Source organism: Etheostoma spectabile, chromosome 14, assembly GCF_008692095.1.
Source record: "Etheostoma spectabile isolate EspeVRDwgs_2016 chromosome 14, UIUC_Espe_1.0, whole genome shotgun sequence".
NCBI lineage: Eukaryota > Metazoa > Chordata > Actinopteri > Perciformes > Percidae > Etheostoma > Etheostoma spectabile.
In genome coordinates this window covers 8764437-8770436 of record NC_045746.1, presented here as the reverse complement: position 1 = coordinate 8770436, position 6000 = coordinate 8764437, and the positions used below count along the sequence as shown (strand labels likewise).

The 6000-nt window shown below is 38.1% G+C and overlaps 1 protein-coding gene across 4 annotated transcripts in view; it reads left to right on the top strand.

Moving 5' to 3' along the window:
* The window catches only part of col16a1 (collagen, type XVI, alpha 1), an 88634-nt gene that overhangs the window by 72796 nt on the left and 9838 nt on the right, over window positions 1-6000 (top strand). The window lies entirely within an intron of this gene.

The window sequence follows — 6000 nt, the reverse complement described above, 5'->3', positions numbered from 1 at the left end:
GTGTGTGTGTGTGCGCGTGTGTGTGCGTGTGTGTGTTTGTGTGTCGTCAAGCCGAGCATCATCCATCCGTCGCCTCCGCAGACCCTCTGAATTGGTATGCCCCCTCTTTCTGTTCCTCTGAGCTTAATGAGACTTGGGCCTGCCGAACACGTTTCCTCTCTCCATTTCTGCCCACTCAGCACCCACACCTAACACAGTCATCAGTTCACTAACCCCCCCGACCCTCTCGCCGACACACCCTCCTTCCTCCTCACCTCATTTCAACCCCTCTCCAAACTGGCGGTGGGCCGTCTCCTAGCCCTCCGTAGCATCAGGGCCTGTTGGATCTGTTTTAGACACAGTCTTCCAGTACTGTAGGTGGATGCAGTGATAAAGTTATTCTCTGCCTCGGGGATAATGCTATTAAGCCTGAGGGGAGATGCTAGATGAGGCTATTTGTCACACTGACAGGACGGCTTTGTCAGGGGTTTAGCTGCACAGAAGAGGAGAACTGAGGAAAAGGCGAGAACAGACTCCTCTATTCTTCTTCCTCCTCTCTATTTCAAGAGCCGCTTGTCTCTCGCTGACGTGTAAACATTAGACGTCCATTATGGGCTGCTTTGTCCTTGATAAATCACCGTCGCTAATGTAGCAGGTATTTAAACGACCTGAATGGTGGGCTCAGTAGTGTGGAAAGTGATGTAGACGTAGCCAAAAAAGCTGTCTGAAAGGCCCCGCTTCTTCTGCCGTGAGTTATGATTTATTATTATAAATCATATGCATCTGCATATGCATCTCAGTTATCATCGCATGCCATTTTTAATACAATAGAAAAGATGTTTATCGCCATTTAGACAGGTACAGGGCCATACAAGTAGATTGAATGTAATGCTCTTGGTTAGTTCTTCAAAAAACTTAGGAAGAAATACACTTCTTTTTTTTTTGAAATACAATAAAAATATGAAACTAAATAAAAAATGAATAAAATATAAAGTACAAGAATAATGTGAAGAGAAAAACCGCTGTTAGATAGATAGATAGATAGATAGATATTTATTGATCCCAAAAAAATGGGAAATTACGTGGTACAGCAGCACACACAATATACATACATACAATATACATGAAATAATTATAATTATAATAACAAAATATAGAAAAAAAATAATAGAATGTAAAACAAATATTTAAGTATATACAAGATGGGAAAAAACAAAACAAAAATGTGCAGCTTTTGTAAATATGACCCGTCGTGCCGGTTGCCCTATTGTAGTATTGTGTGTCCGCAGTCTCATCTACCCCCCAGGGTGAACGTGTTGAAGAGTTTTTATGTCTGAGGTAGGATGATTTCCTGTAGCGGTCCGTGCGGCATTTAAACTGTCGGAGCCTCTTGAGAAGCTGCTCCTCTGTTGGACCAGTGTGGGGTGGGAGGGTGGTCAGGGTTATCCATGATAGATACGTTTGTTCAGCGACCTCCCTCCACCACAGCTTCAAATGTGTCTGTTTGCAGCCGATCACGGAGCCAGCCTTCCTGATCATGTTTTGTCAGTCTGTTTGTATCGCTGGCTCCGATGCTGCTGCCCCAGCAGATGACGGAGGAGAACAGAGCACTGGCCACAACGACTGGTAGAAGGTCTCCATCCTGCTGCACACGTTAAGGATCTCAGCTTCCTCAGGAAATAGAGTCTGCTCATCCCTTCTTGTAAACAGCTGTGCTGTTGACCCTCCAGTTCAGCCTGCTGTCGATGTTGACACCCGGTATCTGTAATCCTCCACCATTTCCCGTCACTTCCCAGAATGCATAGGGGCTGCGGAGCCGTTCCCTTCCTCCTGAAGTCGATCACCATCTCTCTGGTCTTATCCACGTTCAGCAGCAGGTGGTTCTTACCAGACCACTCCACAAAGTCACCCACCAGTGCCCTGTACCCCCCTCCTGTCCATCCCTTATACACCCAACAACTGCAAGTCATCAGAAAACTTCTGTAGGGACGCTCTGAGTTGTACTGGAAGTCTGGGTGTATAGGTGAACAGGAGGAGACAGCACAGTCCCCTGTGGGGCCCCCGTCCCACTCACCCACACATCAGACAGAACACGGTCCAGGCGGAACGACCTGTGGTCTGTCTGTCAGTAGTCAGTGATCCAGGAGACTATGGACGCACCGACACCCATCACCCGCAGCTTCTCACCACAGTAGCAGAGGCTGGATGGTGTTGAATGCACTGGAGAAATCAAAAAATGTGATTCTTACGTGCCGCCACCACCATCCAGGTGCAAATGAGCTCGCTGCAGAAGATAGATGACAGCGTCATCCACTCCCAGTCGAGGCTGGTAGCAAACTGTAGAGGGTCCGAGAAAACTCACCTGCGGCCTCAGGTAGGCCAAGACCAGCCCTCCAGCACCTTCATCACATGAGATGTGAGAGCCACTGGCGGAGTCCTTAAGGCCAGATGGAGTCGACTTCTTGGGACCGGACAAGGCAGGACGTCTTCCACAACAGCGGCACCCTCTGCAGCTCAGGCTCAGGTTGAAGAGGTACTGGAGAACACCAGACAGCTGACTGGCGCGGTCTTCAGGACCCTTGTGCTGATGCCGTCCGGGCCAGCAGCCTTGCCTGGTGTAGCCTCTCCAGCTGTCTCTTCACCTGGCCAGGTGTGAATGTAAAGCAGGGGGGAGCTTGAAGTGTCAGTGGGGGGAGGGGAATGTGCTGTAGTGTGGTGGGGGGAGAGGCTGACTGCAGGAGGGCTGAGGGTGAGGAGGGGGGTGTGTGAACAAAAGGGGGGGGAGGATGCAATGGGGGGTGTATTGGGTTGGTGGAGCGGTAGAAGGGACAGGGGATGGCTGTGAGCTAAACCTATTGAAGTTATAGTTGCAAAAGTGCGGAAATATACACTTTATAAAAAGCTTGTGGATATAGATATTATTATTATTGGACCTAAGATTTTTCACATTGTTATTGCACACAGAAAACTATTATATGATAAAAAGGTCTTCCACGTTCCTCCTTGTCATACGGCATTATACAGTAGCAAAATAGTGGCAAATTGATGACTTTTTTTTCTACACTGTACTTTTTTAAACAAACTACACTTTGACTTTTTCTACAAACTATATACTATGACTTTTTTTTTTTCGTGATTATTTTTTGACATGTTATGCTATAGCTTAACAATTCAATTATACTGCTATAGAAGTGTAGCATAACAATCAACTTTTTCAATATACTATTCTATGACTTTTTCACATTTTTCTACATATTGTACTGTCTTTGTTTCACTTTTTTTGACATACCATACTGTGATTTTTTTTTAAATAATTTGTTGTCATATGATATGATGATATATGAGTTTCAGTCAACGTATATGAGTTTCATTCAACAGCACAATCATGTGGCTTTGTTCCCTATCAATTACTTTATGATCTGTGGCTATATAATATGACTTTTTTCCCCATAGTATGCAATCACATTATTTCGACATACTATACTATGAGCTTTTTTCAACATACTAGACTATGGCTTTTTTAAACATACTATACTATAGGTTTTTCACTTTATTTCCACACACTATATACTATACTATACTATATACCATATATACTATACTATGACTATTTTGACATACTATACTGTAACTTTTTTATTACTTTTTTGGACATACTGTACTATACTATGGCTTTTTTCAGACATACTATAATATGGCATTTTCATCACTTTTTTTCGACATACTATACTATGACTTTGTAATCACTTTTTTTGACATACTATACTATGTTTTTTTTCAACATACGGCTTTCATTATTTTTCCAACATACTATACTATGACTTTTTAATCATTTTTTTTGAGAGACTATACTATACTTTTGAGATACTATACTACACTATGACTTTATTTCAACATGGTCTTTTTCCACTTTTTTTGACATACTTTACTGTGACATTTTATCACTTTTTTGGACATACTATAATATTACTTTTTTTAACATACTACACTATGGCTTTTTTTGACATAGGACTTTTCACACAGTTTTTCCCACATACTATATACTATGCTATACTATGATGTACTATATATACTGTACTATGCTATGTTATGATTTTTTGTCACTTATGTTATACTATGACTATTTTGACACATCTCGCTCTGTGACCTATGGCTTGGAGGTAAAATGGTGGTCTCATGGCAGCTAGGTTGGCTGTTGTATGTCTCAGGCTTTTCTGTGTCCCTAGCTTTTTTATTACTTCTTTTTTTAACATTCTATACTATGGCTTTTTTCAACATACTATACTAATACTTTTTCCAATTTTTCCACAATCTTCTTCTTCTTTCATCACTTTTTTCGTTGTACTACACTATAGCTTTTTTTGACATACTATACTATGAGCTTTTTAAACTTTTTTTCTAAATACTTTACCATGACATTAATATCATTTTTTTGACATACTATGATATTACTTTTTTCAACATACTATACTATGTGCTTTTTTAAAAACTTTTTTTAAGTAAAAGGGTTGTCTCATGACCATTAGGTTGGCTGTTTAATTTCAGGCTTTTCTTTGTCCCTGGCTTTTTTCTCCGTTTTTTCCATATTATACTATAAGATTTTAAAAACTTTTTATACTTACTATAATAACTTTATTTCAACATATTATACTGATCACTTTTTTGACATACTATACTATGGCTTTTTTAGAGATACTATAGTATGGTGTTTTCAATACATTTTTTCAACATACTATACTATGGCTTTTTATCACTTTTTTAGACATACTATACTATGGATTTTTTTAGACATACTACACTATGACTTTTTTTGACATTCAACTTTTTTCCCTTTTTTCCACACTACTATATACTATGCTATACTATGTACTATATATACTATGCTATGTTGTGATTTTTTTTCACTTTTTTCCACATACTATACTATGACTTATAGGATATTATAAGTCATAGTATAGTATATACTGTACATACTATACTCATAGTATACTATACTATACTATGACTTTCTGTGTCCTAGGCTTTTTATATCCGTTTTTTTCGACATACTGTACTATGAGCTTTTTAAAAACTTTTTTTGACATTGTATACAATGTCTTTTTTCTTCACTATTTTCAGCCTACTGTTCTATTGCTTTTTTCGACATACTATACAATGACTTAATTTTCACATACTTTTTCTGCTTTTTTCAACGGACTACACTATGACTCTTTCACTTATTTTCACATACTATACTATGGCTTTTTCACTTCTTATGACATACAATACTAAGACTTTTTAATCTTTTTTAGACATAGTATACTATGCCTTTTTTTCATCACTTATACTATAGTATGGCTTTTTTTTACTTTTTCCAAAAATAGTATACTATCTCAAACAAGTGATTGAAAAGTCATAGTATAGTATGATATTTTTCCTCAATTATTTTGACATGCTGTACTATGGCTTTTTTGACATGTTATACTATGACATTTTTATCAAGTTTTTTTTAACATACAAAACTATGGCTTTTTTTCAACATACTATACTACGGCTGTTTTCACTTTTTTCGATATATTATACTATGGCTTTTTTCGAAATACTATACTATGACATTTTTATAAAAACCTTTCTAGTAACGGTGCTATTGCTTTTTTTCATATTACACTATGTCTTTTTTTAAACTTTTTCCACATACCATACAATGACTTTATTTCCACATACCATACTATGGCTTTTTTCACTCTTTACGACATACAATACAATGACTTTTTAATCATTTTTTGACATAGTATACTATGCCTTTTTTCTTGACTTTTTTGACATCCTAAACTGTGGCTTTTTTCACTTTTTTTCCACATAGTACAGTGGTGTGAAAAAGTGTTTGCCCCCTTCCTCATTTCCTGTTCCTTTGCAGTTTGGGGCATGTGTTCACACTTAAGTGTTTCGGAACATCAAACCAATTTAAACAATAGTCAGACAACACAAGTACACAAAATGCAATTTGTAAATTAAGGTGTTTATTATTAAGGTGAAAAAAAT